The 14,539-nt window shown below is 45.4% G+C and overlaps 2 protein-coding genes across 5 annotated transcripts in view; one reads left to right on the forward strand and one right to left on the reverse strand.

Moving 5' to 3' along the window:
- Nucleotides 1–3,202, forward strand: part of LOC129710961 (uncharacterized) — a 32,625-nt gene extending 29,423 nt beyond the window's left edge. Inside the window, exon 2 of the mRNA XM_055658288.1 lies at nt 2,834–3,202. The gene's annotated coding sequence lies outside the window, so the exon portion shown is untranslated. The remainder of the gene's footprint in view (nt 1–2,833) is intronic.
- LOC129710935 (cadherin-18-like) overlaps nt 1–14,539 on the reverse strand; it is a 757,826-nt gene that overhangs the window by 318,974 nt on the left and 424,313 nt on the right. Inside the window, exons 1-2 of one of the 4 annotated variants that reach the window (XM_055658250.1) lie at nt 5,722–5,981; nt 3,261–3,394 (exon numbers count right to left, since the gene is read on the reverse strand). The exons of 2 other annotated variants lie outside the window; for them this stretch is intronic. The gene's annotated coding sequence lies outside the window, so the exon portion shown is untranslated. Of the gene's footprint in view, nt 1–3,260; nt 3,395–5,721; nt 5,982–14,539 lie in introns of those variants that run through there. One more of the 4 variants, XM_055658256.1, reaches the window with a different exon arrangement.

Genomic DNA, 14,539 nt, shown 5'->3' on the forward strand with positions numbered 1-14,539 from the left:
TTCTCAGGAAGTAGAGACACTGATGAGCTTTTTTGATAATTGCGTTAGTGTTCTCGGACCAGGAAAGATATTCAGAGATGTGCACGCCCAGGAATTTGAAGTTCTTGACCCTTTCAACCATCGACCCGTTGATATAAATGGGGCTGTGGGTCTGTGGGAAGCAGTTTACGTTCTTGATTAGTACTGGTGTCAGGGGTTATGGGGAGAGGCAGGAGAATGGGGTTGGGAATGTGAGATAGATCAGCCATGATTGAATGGCGGAGTAGACTTGATGGGCCAAATGGCCTAATTCTGCCCCTAAGGGCATCAATTATACCGGTGCCCAAGAAGAACAAGGTGACTTGCCTCAATGACTATCGACCAGTGGCACTAACATCGGTGGTGATGAAGTGCTTTGAGAGTTTGATCATGGCGCAAATCAACTATCTCGACAAAAACCTGGACCCACTGCAGTTCGCCTACCGCCACAACAGATCAACGGTGGATGCGATCTCGCTGATTCTCCACTCCACTCTGGACCACTTGGACAACAAAAACTCATATGTCAGGCTGCTATTCATTGATTTTACAGCTCGGCATTTAATACAATCATCCCCTCCAAGCTGGTTACCAAACTCGCAGAATTGGGTCTCTGCGCATCCCTTTGCAATTGGATCGTCGACTTCCACATTCACAGACCACAGACTGTTCATATTGGTGGAAATATGTCAGCCCCGATAACAATTAGTGCAGGAGCACCTCAAGGCTGCGTGCTCAGCCCCCTGCTGTACTCACTCTATACTCACGACTGCGTAGCCGGTCATAGTGCGAAATCCATCATCAAGTTCACTGATGACACCACTGTTGTGGGACGCATCACTGATGGGGACGAGTCAGAGTATAGAAGAGAGATCGACAGACTGACCAAATGATGCCAGCACAATAACCTGGCCCTCAACACCAGCAAAACCAAGCACATCAGCGCCTCTACTTCCTGAGAAGATTGCGGAGAGTTGATATGTCAAGGCGGACTCTTTCTAACTTCTCAAGGTGCACAGTAGAGAGCATGCTGACCGATTGAATCATGGCTTGGTTCGGCAACTTGAGCGCCAGGAGCAGAAACGACTACAGAAAGTAGTAAACACTGCCCAGTCCATCATCGGTTCTGACCTCCCTACCATTGAGGGGATCTATCGCAGTCGCTGCCTCAAAAAGGCTGGCAGCATCATCAAGGACCCCCACCATCCTGGCCACACACTGGCCATCTCCCCGCTACTTTCAGGTAGACGATACAGGAGCCTGAAGACTGCAACGTCCAGGTCAGAAATAGCCACTTCCCCACAGCCATCAGTCTATTAAACTCCTCAAACAAAACTCTGAACATTAATTGACCATTATCTGTTTATTTGCACTTTATCTGTTTATTTATCCATGAGTGTATATATTTATATAATGGTACTAGACCAAGTGCAGACCTGTTGGGTCTGTTCCCCCAGCGTGCGGTTGTGGGGGGCGGCGGCGGCATGCAGCGTCACACACACTAACTATCCCCCTTCCCCCGCGCACTCACGCTAAATACCCCCCTTGATATTATATTTATATTATTTTTTTTCTCCTTTTACCCCATAAACACCCTATCTACTGACACATAGCCCCCAACTTGCAGTCACGTCTAGAGAGGCGGGGTGGGGGTAGATAATGAGGGCAGAGAGAGAAGGGGCAGAGGCAGAGAGAGAGACAGAGACACAGAGAGAGGGGCAAGAGGGGGAGAGGGGGATGGAGAGGAGTAGAAGAGGGAGGGTGGGTGAGGGGGGGGAAAGGTAGGGGGGAGGGGGGAGAGGGGTGGAGTGGGGGGAGAGAGAGGGGGTGCTGAGAGGGGGGGAGAGGTGGGGAGAGGGAGGGGGGTAGGGGGGAGGGTGGAGGGTTGAGGGTAGGGGGGTGTGGAGGGGAGGGGGTTTAGGGGAGGGGAGAGAGAGAGTGGAGGAGGAGTGAGGTGGGGAGAGGGGGGAGAGGAGAGGGGGAGGATGGCGGGGAGGGGGAGGGGAGGAGAGGAGAGGAGAGGAGAGGGGGGGAGAGGAGAGGGGAAGAGGAGAGGGGGGGAGGAGGAGGGGGGGAGTGGGGGGGAGAGGGAGGGGGAGGGAGGGGGGGAGAGGGGGAGGAGAGGGGGGGAGGGTGGAGAGGGGGGGGAGAGGGGGGGGGAAGGAGGGGGAGGAGGGTGGTAGGGGGAGGGGAGGGGGGGAGGGGAGAGGAGGGGGGGGAGGAGGAGGAGGGGGGGGGGGGAGAGGGGGAGGGGACAGGGCGAGATAGGGGAGTGAGAGAGAGGGTAGAGGGAGAGAGGGTAGAGGGAGAGAGGGGGGGACAGAGAGAGGGAGAGGGAGAGGGGGGGGGAGGAGGAGGGGGGGAGGGAGGGGGGGGAGGAGAGGAGAGGGGGAGAGGAGGGGGGGAGGAGAGGGGGGGGAGAGAGGAGAGGGGGGGAGAGGGAACCAGGGGGAGAACCTAAAAAAACATTTTAGAACCAAAAAAGACACATTCTGCAAACATTGTAGAACCAAAAGAGACACTTTTTGCAAACATTTTACAACCAATAGACACTTTTTGACAACATTTTAGAACCAATATACACATTCTGCAAGCATTTTAGAACCACTAAGGACACTTACATTTGAGTAGACATGTGTTCAGTGTTATTCACAGCTCAGAGAAACATGACCCTCTGCCTTCCTCCATTTTGAAGAGACTGTGAGGCACACCACTTCCTGGTTTTATAGTCCCTCCCCCTGCCGCCAGCAGGGGCAGCAGAGAGAATGGAGAATTTTGTAAAAACATTAATATCTCTGTCATTTTTCATCGACAGGAAAAATCCTCGGCACACATATGGCGGAGGGGGGCTCTGAGCGAGGTGGCCAAAAATGATGGCCGTAGGTCGCGGCGTTCTCTCGGAAATCGCAGCACAGATGGCCAAAACCGGACAAGAACAGACTTTTAGTAATATAGATATGGACACACTGATCTGTTCTGTATCCATGCATACTATATTCTGTTGTGCTGAAGCAAAGCAAGAAATTTATTGTCCTATCTGTGACACATGAGATTAAACTCACTTGAATCTATCACATATGACGTATGAGCATCTCAGTCAAACGACAGTATCATCATCATCATCATCAACTCAGTACCTCATAATGAGAAAACAATAATGAAATAAAAAAGTCCGCTCCAAAGACTTGTGATGTGTAATTTACCTGAGTTCATGGGTTGAATACAGCTGATATACTACTCACATTTTTCAGTCTTCTGTTCTTCCTTTTGTGACCTCCATACATAGATCAACCACAAACTAGTTCTCCCAGGGGCAGATCTGGAACTGTTTCATGAAAAGTTCCATTTTGCTCGATTCCTTTTTCTCTTTCAAATCCTGTTGATATTTAATTGACGATATCTTGGTCCCCATCAGTGAGCAATGTCTAATTATATCTTTTACATATTTATTGGCCATGTGCATCCATTCGATAAATGTGCTGTGATGTCACACAAGCTAAGTTTGAAGCACAGAAATATTGTTTGACATGTTTTTCAATTTTCAGCATTGATGCATTTCTTCTCATGCTTTAGCATTGCAAAATTAATTGTTTCTGTTATTCTGATTGTGCAGAATGATAACTGGCTTCCATAAAGGACCAACCAGAGTTAAATTAAAGCCAGGTACTTAGAAATGCAGATGTATCTGAAAAGCTGTGCTAAATAGCTGCAGCAGTGGAGAGGCAACAACCTTTCTAGTCATTGTTGAAACTTCTTTGTGTCCAGAACCTCATGGTTTGGATGCAATTGACAACAAGGTGATCTCTAAAAATATGCTGCCTGACCCTCTTAATGTTGGCCTGACCCTGGGTGGGTTGTGGCCACACATTCAGCTGGCTGCAAACTATTCAAAAGGAGAGCATTAGGGATCTGGTTTGCTGCATGGACACTAAGAGTAGAAAGTTTCATGCATGGGAATCTGCTATGGGGATTGTGGTGTGGTGCTTGTATTGGTGGTTGTATTGTGGGGATGGATGGGGGAGGGAATGTGGCAGGGAGAGAGACTGCTGAGTCAAAGCAGAGGACGGGAGGTTGGTTGGGGGATGGGGCTTGGCTAGGTGTGAAAGAATAATGCATTATGGGAGGGAAAGAAAGAACCAAGGATGAAAGTAATTAACCAGTCTGCATTGACCTCGCTGAAACTTACCGAACAGTGAAAGGCCTGGATAGAGTGGATGTGGAGAGGATGTTTCCATAAGTGGGGGAGTCTAGGACCAGAGACCATAGTCTTAGAATAAAATAACATCCCTTTAGGAAGAGATGATGAGGAATTTATTTAGTCAGAGGGTGGTGAATATGTGGAATTCATTGCCAAAGAAGGCTGTGGAGGCCGTCCAATGGATATTTTTAAGGCAGAGATTGATAGATTCTTGATTAGTATGGGTGTTAGGGTTATGTTGAGAAGGCGGAGAATGGGGTTGAGAGGGAAAGCTAGATCAGCCAGGATTGAATGGTGAAGTAGATTTGATGGGCCAATTGGGTTAATTCGGTTCCTATAACTTATGAACTTATGATTCCAGTCCAGTGGTTTGCTGGAAATATCAAGTTATTCTGGGAATGCTCAAAGGCAGGTGTCCCATACAATGATGTCCAAGTTACCTACCAACCTCTGAAAGGAACTTTCTATGGTGACTGATAGCGCAAGGATGATGCCAGGATGTGTCTGGTCAAACATCCAGAGTGACACACAGAAAAGGTGAAAGAGTCAATATTGTGATTCATTCAGGAAATAAATCAATTTTCAGTTGCATAGACAGCAAAAAGAACAGTGTTGTGTAATTGAATTTCAAAGCAAGAGTCCCTTGCGGCTTAAAAGCACACATAAACCTGCCACACTATACTTTGAAAGAAATATCTGCCTAAATGAACTTAATCCATTAAAAATGTTTGCCTCTGTTCCAATTCTAACTTCCATCCACCTAACTTCCATCCACCTAATGTTATCACTTTGCTTACTCTGTGGGCCGTGCCATTGCACTTAGCTGTATGGCAAACAGGTTGGTGCTCAAGATTGCTGCTACATATTTGATAATTTTAAATATTTACAACTGCCTCCACATGGAGCAACACAGAACCTGCATATAAAATCTGAAATAGGTTTGAAAATTAAATAAAACGTTGAAAATACACTATAACTTTTCAGCGCTTTGAAAGTCATATCATAAATAGGCAAACTTACTGTTCCCATTTTGGTCATAATGCTTAATTTTCATGTCATATTCAGTTGCTCCTTTTATGATAAATAGGATAATCATCATCTAAACTGCACTTTCAAGACTTTTTAAGGCACATCTTATGGATTAGCTTAATAAATAATTTCACTCGTCTATTTAAAAGCCATTTTTCACTATATTTTTCTTTCATTTACTGGAAACTGCCATCTCATACAGCTTATAATGCCATTTGAAGTAGAAATGTTTGTCCAATACACCAGGGAAAATCACACTTGAATACCTGATCAACCAAAACATCAAATTAATATTTAATACACAACAGCCCCAGTAAGATCATAACACTAGCAATCAATTATAAAAATGCATCCAATAGCCAGACTTGACATCATGTTTCAAACCTACCATTTTTCCTATCCCCCCCAAAAAAAACAAATTGCAACAATATATTAGACACCTTTAATTCAAAATCCACAAATGGAATCAGCCTTACCTTGTCTGATTTCTCCAACATTTAACAAACTACTCAATCTGTAAGATTTAGGCTTTTCACTGCATCGGTGTCTCCGTTGATCCTACTCCTCTGAGATGCATGCGACTGTGTGATTTCAAATCTCTAATCTCTGATGAACAGTTTCTGCACGTCTTAAAGGCTTCCTCCCTGATTGGTTAGGCATGTGCCTACCTTCCTTTTCATCTCTCCTGTTTCCTCTCTCTCTCTCTCTCTCTCTCTCTCTCTCTCTCTCTCTCTCTCTCTCTCTCTCTCTCTCTCTCTATCTCTTTCTCTCTATTTCCCTTTTCCTTTCTCACTCACTCCCTTTTCACATCAAGCATTTCACAACAAAATAACAATGAATGCAGAGAGCACACTGCTTGACTGTACAATAACGTTAATTAATTAAAGGCTTGCAGTCAAATTCACACTACTATTAAGAAATGGAAAGAGCTGAGCTTCAGTGTAAACTCATCAATCCTAGGCAAGGGGGTTTTGGCAGTCAGGTGGAGTGGGAGTGCACAGGCAGGGAGATATGATCCCTTTGGAAGAGAACTGCTAATAAATGTTGCACTCTGTGCAAAGCCATTGCATCTCCCAAACACTTAACTTATAGCTCATTCATCAAGGGGCCAGAGTCCACCACCGAATGTGTGCTTCAGCTCAGGGGATGTCATTTGGTGCCCTGATTTTGGAGAGCTCAAGGCAAATAGAATTCATTCTACAAAATAGCACCTAACTCAACAGGCACAAGAATAAATTGGAAAATATGCACAAAAAAATTGCAGCAATTATTTTGAAACTAAGTCACTGGATATAATTTATACTCTTGTCATATGAGAAATAGCAATTCAGATAGACTTCATGCAAAATTCATGGTGAAATTGGCACCTTGTTCCACTTGCTGTCTCCTCGAGTTTGAATGAAAAGTACTGTGAGACAAAATAACAGCTGTGATTTTACCTCGCATCGTGGACACACTAGCTAAAGTGTAATTAACAGAGCATCTGTGCGGCCCATCTGACAGACACTGTACGTACAATCACTTTGTGGGAGCAAGGGGGATGGTTGGTGCAATGGACCAGGCTGGAAACTAATGTGGAGCAGATTGCAATGCCCAGCTAAGCAAAGCACGACTCATTGCTGGCTGGTCAGTTAATTTTCTGGTGCATGTTAGAGACTGTTTGATAACTTCTAACATTTGATCTTATTCTCTTCTGCCAGTTCCTGCAAGTAAATGGGAGTGATACTTCAAATTGCCATGTCTGATATTGCACCATGCAGGGAAGGAAAAGCTCTGATTCGATGGCCAGCCCACAGATAGTTAACTTAATTCAACCAAATAAATAGCAAGAGCACCATAATTGTTATATGGTTATAATACATCTTACTGCATGATAAGCTGGTTGGGAAAGATGGAGTGGCGAAAGAAACTCAAGGCATTTTTTTGGGCTCACACTTCAGTAATGTCACATAAACCCACAAGCATCTCCATCAGATGGGAGGATGCCACCAACTGGTTCACACCAGGACACTTATCAAAATGCAAATGCTGTGTGACTAACTTTCCTTCCAATAGTTCCTTCCATCTAGTGCAGACGGGACATGGTGGCTGGTGTGGGCAAGTTGGGCCAAAGAGCCTATTTCCATGCTGTAAGACTCTATGACTCTAGTTAACAACATTTTGCACCCACTCTGAAGGGGAAATGTCCAGAATCTCAACTAACACATTAAAATTAGGTATATTTCTTGACAACGTGTTAATAATTTTCCACAGTTTATTTGGATGTTCACCTAATGGAAGTTTCGGGTTTGATAAGTAAAGAACAGTGGGCCTTTGTGATCAGCTGCAGGAAACTCTCGAGTCCAGTCTCAAGAAAAGTACTGCACTACCTGTCCATCCATAAGTCACAGCTACATTTCAATTCAACACTTCACTGAACAGCAAGGCCAGCATCTTGAATAGTACACACCAGAGGTTTAAAGGTACCATTAGTTACATTAATGAACAGAAGCCCAATGCACACATATAAATTACTTTGTCTGCTGTTTTTTAATGCAAGTTCAACCAATTTACTTTAATAAGGATGTTCATTCTATTGGTGTTGCTAAACCTATATCTACTATATCTAGGTGCATTGACTGATCATGCATATTCTGGCTGAGGTGAGAGATTATAAAAGTATAAGAAACGTGAGCAGGCTGATTCAAGCATGGCTTTCCCATCTTTCCCTCGCAACCCCATTCTCCTGTCTTCTCCCCATAACCACTGACATCCTTATTAATCAAGAATCTGTCAACCTCCACCTTAAATATATCCATTGACTTGGCCTCCACAGCCATCTGTGGTAGTATACTTATTGATTCTGCCACTGCAGCTCTCTGGGGATAGGTAATCCCTTTTCACTTTCAAGCTTCTAAATTATGGATACTCTCACAAGAGAAAATATTCTCTTGTCACCAGCCTTTACCTTGTCACCGCAAATCAGGATCTCATATGTTTCTGCAAGATCACCTCCCATTTTGTAAGAAGATCCGGCAGTACGGAACCAGTCTCCTGATTTTTTTCTCATCAAACACCAGCTTCAGAAACTGCTCTACATTCTGGGCAAGTGTTGTTTCTTGAATGAGAATAAAATGGTACATCATAATCCACACATGTACTGTCTTGCCAACATAGCGAGCAGTTGTATTTGTATTTTGAATTCCACACTTTGCAGTAAAGGCCAAGATTGTATTATTGCATTTACCTTCCCAATTACCTATTGCACCTCAGTGCTATTATTCTGTGTTTATGTTGAAGGACTCTGGGTTCTGAAAAAAACCCTATAATTCAACATTTGAACAAAGTTTTGCTATTCTACTCTGTCTACCGACTTGGATAATTCTACACATTATAACTTATTTGCCAATGTTGTGCTTATTCTAAGATTTTTACAGAACTGTGTGCAAAAAAATAAATTTCATTGTACCTACATACATGTGACAATAAAGTACCATTGAACCGTTGCATCCAATCTGTTTTCATCTTTCTTCAGATTCTATAGGTCCTTCTCATAATATATTTAGCACCTCACTTGGTACCAACTGTGAACTTAAATTCAACAGGCCTGGTTGCAGCAGAGGATTTACCAGAATGCTATCTGGATTAGAGGGCATGAGTTACAAGGAAAGGTTGGACAAAGTTGGATTTTTGTTTCTGGAGTGCCAGAGGTGGAGGGAAGATCTGATAAAATAAATAAAGTTGTGACAGGTATAGATAGGGTAGAAAGCCAGAACCTTTTTTGCCAGAGTGGAAATGTCAAAGACTCAAGACCATCAAGTAAGAAGGGCAAAGTTTAAAGATGTTTAATGGGCAGCAAGGTGGCACAGCAGTAGAGTTGTTGCCTTACAGCATTGCAGCGTTGGACGCCCGGGTTGATCCTGACTACGGGTGCTGTCTGTAAGGAGTTTGTACGTTCTCCCCGTGACCTGCTGGGTTTTTTCCGAGATGTTCAGTTTCCTACAAAACTCCAAAGACGTACAGTTTTATACATTAATTGACAGTATAAATGTAAATTGTCCTCAGTATGTGGAGGATAGCGTTAATGTGCAGGGATCACTGGTCGGTGTGGTCTTGGTGGGCGAAGGGCCTGTTTCCGCACTGTACCTCAAAACTAAATGTGTGGGCAAGTTGTACATGCAGATGCAGAACGGTTGGGTGTCTGGAACACACTGCCATGGATAGTGATGGAGGCAGATACGACAGTGGCATTTAAGAGTCTTAGAGATAAGGGCATGAATATGCTGGGAATGAAGGGATATGGATCACATGGGAATAGTTTATCCTGGCATCATGATAGACGCAGACATTATGGGTCAAAGGACCTGGCCCTTTGCTGTTCTGCTCTATGTTCTATGTCTTGTTTTCTCAGTTAACGTAAATCGTAAATAGCTAAAATGCCACTGCTTTACCAGATACCCCATAGCTTACAGTTAGACTACATATTCCTGGTTACAACGGAAAAGGAACTGAACAGCCTATGCTTCATGCAGATTTGATTGTCCTGCCAGCAATCATTTTTTCGACCAATCCATGAAAATACCTTGTGGGCCACCTTCAGCATTGACCCAGCTCATGGATGCTCTGCTTCTTGGGATAGCCTCTGTTGCCATGTACGCAATGCAACTGCAAAAGGTAAATGTGACCACATGGCAAATGCTGACCCAAAGTGAATGATGCTGTACTAGAACAAAGAAATTCATCCTCTGACGGTTACACCAAATACACTTGCAATGGCTCAACAAGCTCTTCTTTTTCCAAAGTTCGTTCTGTTGAATTCAGACTACAACACACAGGCACTGCTAAAAAATCTAAAGAAGGGTCTCGACCTGAAACATCACATTCATTTTCTCCAGTTGCTTCCTACACTTGCTATAATGGGTTTACTATCCAAAGGCGATGAATCTCAAGGCTGCGCTGCTCTTGGCCATTTTTTTCCTCTCAGTCTCTCCAATAAACTTTACCCATCTCTATAGTTGTAAACATTAAAGGTTGGTGAACCAAGCTAAGCTTAGAGATGGCATGAGTAATAAATCTGCATTTGGTCTCATTCACTGTTGTTTCCAGTTGAGGAAAAGGGACAAAATGTGTAGGAAGGAACTGCAGATGCTGGTTTAAACCAAAGATAGACACAAATTGCTGAAGTAACTTAGCTCCAGATGCTGCCTGTCCCACTGAGTTACTCCAGCTTTTTGTGTCTATCTGAGGAAAAGGGGAAATGCCACTTTCCCCTGGCATTCCTCTTCACCACGCCAGTTATCTGGATCATCGTACCAACCCCGCATACAGGTGTGCAGTTTATGGCTAATGCTCATTACATCATTAAACCATGATAATGGGAAAAGGAGTTCTAATATACAAGAAGACAGCTGGTGTGGTAAACTAACAATATAAAGCTGAGGCCACGCGACAACTCTCGGACACCTCCTCCTACTTACCCTTGGAACATGACCCCACTGACGAGCACCAGGCCACCATATCTAGCACCATCACCGACTTCATCAATTCCCACGCCCTGCCCGACCAAGCGTCCAACCTCATCGTTCCCCAGCCCCGCACGGCTCGTTTTTACCGTCTCCCCAAAATCCACAAACCCGGCTCTCCCGGCAGACCCATTGTCTCTGCTTGTTCGTGCCCCACCGAACTCATTTCCACATACCTTGACTCCATACGACCCCCCTTGGTCAAATCCCTTCCCAACTATGTTCTAGACACCTCAGACACTCTCCACTGCCTCCGCGCATTCCACTCTCTAGGCCCTCATCCCCTCATCTTCACCATGGATGTCCAGTCACTCTACACCTCCATCCCCCACAAGGATGGCCTCAAAGCCCTCCAGTTCTTCCTCGACCAGAGCAGCAACCTATACCCAGTCACTGACACCCTCCTCCGCCTAGCGGAGTTGGTCCTCACCCTCAACAACTTTACGTTTGACTCCTCCCATTTCCTCCAAACACAAGGCGTAGCTATGGGCACACGCATGGGCCCCAGCTACGCCTGCCTCTTTGTCGGATACGTTGAACAATCCTTGTTCAATACGTACCAGGGCCCCATCCCCGACCTCTACCTCCGTTACATTGGCGACTGCTTTGGGGCCACCTCCTGCACCCACACACAACTGACTGACTTCATCCACTTCACCACCAACTTCCATCCGGCACTCCAATACACCTAGACCATTTCCGACACTTCCCTAGCATTCCTTGACCTCACCATCTCCATCGCAGGGGACAGACTTCTGACCGACATACACTACAAACCAACTGACTCACATGGCTATCTGGACTACACGTCTTCCCACCCTGCCCCCTGTAAAGACTCCATTCCCTACTCCCAATTCCTCCGCCTACACCGCATCTGCTCCCAGGATAAGACATTCCACACCAGGGCATCGGAAATGTCCTCGTTCTTCAGGGAACGGGGATTCCCCTCCGCCACCATAGATGAGGCTCGCACCAGGGTCTCATCCATACCCCACAACACTGCTCTCTCTCCCCATCCCCGCACTCGCAACAAGGGCAGAGTCCCCCTAGTCCTCACCTTTCACCCAACCAGCCGGCAAATACAACAAATAATCCTCCGCCAATTCCGCCACCTCCAACATGACCCCACCACTCGCCACATCTTCCCATCTCCCCCTATGTCTGCCTTCCGCAAAGACCGCTCCCTCCGCAACTCCCTTGTCAATTCTTCCCTTACCTCCCGTACCAGCCCCTCCCCAGTCCCTTCGCCTCCCCCCTCGACTCCATTCAAGGACCCAAGCAGTCGTTCCAGGTGCGACAAAGGTTCACCTGTATCTCATCCAACCTCATCTACTCCATCCGCTGCTAGAGATGTCAGCTGATCTACATTGGTGAGACTAAGCGGAGGTTGGGCGATCGTTTCGCCGAACACCTCCGCTCAGTCCGCAATAACCTACCCGAACTCCCGGCGGCTCAGCACTTCAACTCTCCCTCCCATTCCCAATCCGACCTTTTTGTCCTGGCTCTCCTCCATTGCCAGAGTGAGCAACACCGGAAATTGGAGGAACAGCACCTCCTAATCCGCGTGGGTTGCTTGCGTCCGGATGGCATGAACGTTGAATTCTCCGAGTTTTGCTAGCCCTTGCTGTCTCCTCCCCTTCCTTAACCCTCAAGCTGTCTCCTCCCATCCCCCTGCCCGCGGGCTCCTCCTCCTCCCTTTTTCCTTCCTTCTCCCCCCACCCCCCATCAGTCTGAAGAAGTGTTTCGGCCCGAAACGTTGCCTATTTCCTTCGCTCCATAGATGCTGTTGCACCCGCTGAGTTTCTCCAGCATTTTTGTGTACCTTTATACTTTATTATACCCAAGGACTAATATGCAACCTTTTCTCTATGCAGACAAGAAGTCAGAGCCTATGGATAGATTTTCTGAGAACTTCACTTGAAATATTATACAATATACACAGATAACTATTGGTTGTGTGGCATAATTATTGAAGTGGTAGAAGCCAATAGGCAACATATGTTACAAAGTTTTTGAAACTGCAGTGCCAAACTGCAGTGCCAAATGCATGGGCTTAGGCTTTATATGTTTCGATTAATTGAGTTAGTGAATTAACAGGCAGTGGAAAGGAAGGAAAAAAATACTGTTGCACTGTAGCTTCACCAATTTTAATGGGAACAACATTGGAAGAAGAGAACAAAATGTCTCAGTCTCAGGTTATATTGAAAGCCTTGGTGGATACAATAACTGCATATGCTTTTCAATTCAATCAAAGATCAGATGAAAATGTTTTATAGAACAAATAATATCATGGAAATTGACACTTAAGCTGAGACACTGTCCACACAGAATGGTACCACATGGGAGGACAACAACACTACTCTGTTAACTAACATGGCCCGGGAGCCGTTGGAGCAAGAGGAGGAGTTTCTGGGCGGTGAGTTTTTAAATCGAGCGCGGCGCTTGCTTTCACAGAGGCCCGGGAGCCGTTGGAGCAAGAGGAGGAGTTTCTGGGCGTGAGTTTTTAAATCGAGCGCGGGGCTTACCGAAATCTGTAACGTTCCACACTTCATAGGAAGGGTTCTGGTGGAAGCCGCTGATTGGTGGAACCTCAGGTTAGGATTTCTGTCAGCCGCTGATTGGTGGAAGCAGACTAGAGGAAGCAGCTGATTGGGTGCAACCTCAGGTTAGCATTTCTGCTTTCTTGTTATAGTATCAAAGCAAAGGATGATGCGTACAAATTAGCCAGAAAAAGCAGCATACCGGACTGGGAGAAATTCAAAGGCCAGCAGAGGAGGACAAAGGGCTTAATTAGGAAAGGAAAAATAGATTATGAAAGAAAACTGGCAGGGAACATAAAAACTGACTGCAAAAGTTTTTATAGATATGTGAAAAGAAAGAGATTAGTTAAAACAAATGTAGGTCCCTTGCAGTCAGAAACAGGGGAGTTGATCATGGGGAACAAGGATATGGCGGACCAATTGAATAACTACTTTGGTTCCATCTTCACTAAGGAAGACATAAATAATTTGCCGGAAATAGCAGGGGACCGCGGGTCAAAGGAGTTGGAGGAATTGAGTGAAATCCAGGTTAGCCGGGAAGTGGTGTTGGGTAAATTGAATGGATTAAAGGCCGATAAATCCCCAGGGCCAGATAGGCTGCATCCCAGAGTACTTAAGGAAGTAGCTCCAGAAATAGTGGATGCATTAGTAATAATCTTTCAAAACTCTTTAGATTCTGGAGTAGTTCCTGAAGATTGGCGGGTAGCAAACGTAACCCCACTTTTTAAGAAGGGAGGGAGAGAGAAAATGGGGAATTACAGACCAGTTAGTCTAACATCGGTAGTGGGGAAACTGCTAGAGTCAGTTATTAAAGATGGGATAGCAGCACATTTGGAAAGTGGTGAAATCATTGGACAAAGTCAGCATGGATTTACGAAAGGTAAATCATGTCTGACGAATCTTATAGAATTTTTCGAGGATGTAACTAGTAGCGTGGATAGGGGAGAACCAGTGGATGTGGTGTATCTGGACTTCCAGAAGGCTTTCGACAAGGTCCCACATAAGAGATTAGTATACAAACTTAAAGCACAAGGCATTGGGGGTTCAGTATTGATGTGGATAGAGAACTGGCTGACAAACAGGAAGCAAAGAGTAGGAGTAAACGGGTCCTTTTCACAATGGGGCAGTACTAGTGGGGGTACCGCAAGGCTCAGCACTGGGACCCCAGCTATTTACAATATATATGAATGATCTGGATGAGGGAATTGAAGGCAATATCTCCAAGTTTGCGGATGACACTAAGCTGGGGGGCA

This window comes from Leucoraja erinacea, chromosome 2 (assembly GCF_028641065.1).
Source record: "Leucoraja erinacea ecotype New England chromosome 2, Leri_hhj_1, whole genome shotgun sequence".
Taxonomy (NCBI): Eukaryota; Metazoa; Chordata; class Chondrichthyes; order Rajiformes; family Rajidae; genus Leucoraja; species Leucoraja erinaceus.